At 31.1% G+C, this 296-nt stretch overlaps 1 protein-coding gene across 1 annotated transcript in view; it reads left to right on the top strand.

Annotated features, from left to right (window-relative positions):
* EDAR (ectodysplasin A receptor) overlaps positions 1–296 on the top strand; it is a 42,756-nt gene that overhangs the window by 27,823 nt on the left and 14,637 nt on the right. The gene's annotated exons all lie outside the window — the stretch shown is intronic.

The raw sequence follows: 296 nt of genomic DNA, 5'->3' as shown, positions 1-296 counted from the left end.
CTTTGAATTAATTTATATATGACTTTCTCCACACAATGTTAATATAAGAACTAGTGAACTTTTTATCATGTTGGTATAAGATGCCTATGCCACTATGCCTGTGTCACTAGAAGCGTTCACCATCTTTCAGTGTCTGTATATAGTGACTTTTTGGCACTTGCCAATTACTTTAAAAATTCTTGCAGGAGTCAATATAATGTTATTTTCTAACACTAATAACCCAAACTTCTAATTCTTGATTTGGAACCATATCATGGTCGCATACTGTATGTAAAAATAAGTATTTATCTAAAGTT

Source organism: Alligator sinensis, unplaced genomic scaffold (assembly GCF_000455745.1).
Source record: "Alligator sinensis unplaced genomic scaffold, ASM45574v1 scaffold1232_1, whole genome shotgun sequence".
NCBI lineage: Eukaryota > Metazoa > Chordata > Crocodylia > Alligatoridae > Alligator > Alligator sinensis.
Note: the sequence above shows the minus strand (reverse complement) of the source record. Positions and strands in the feature narration are given on the sequence as shown.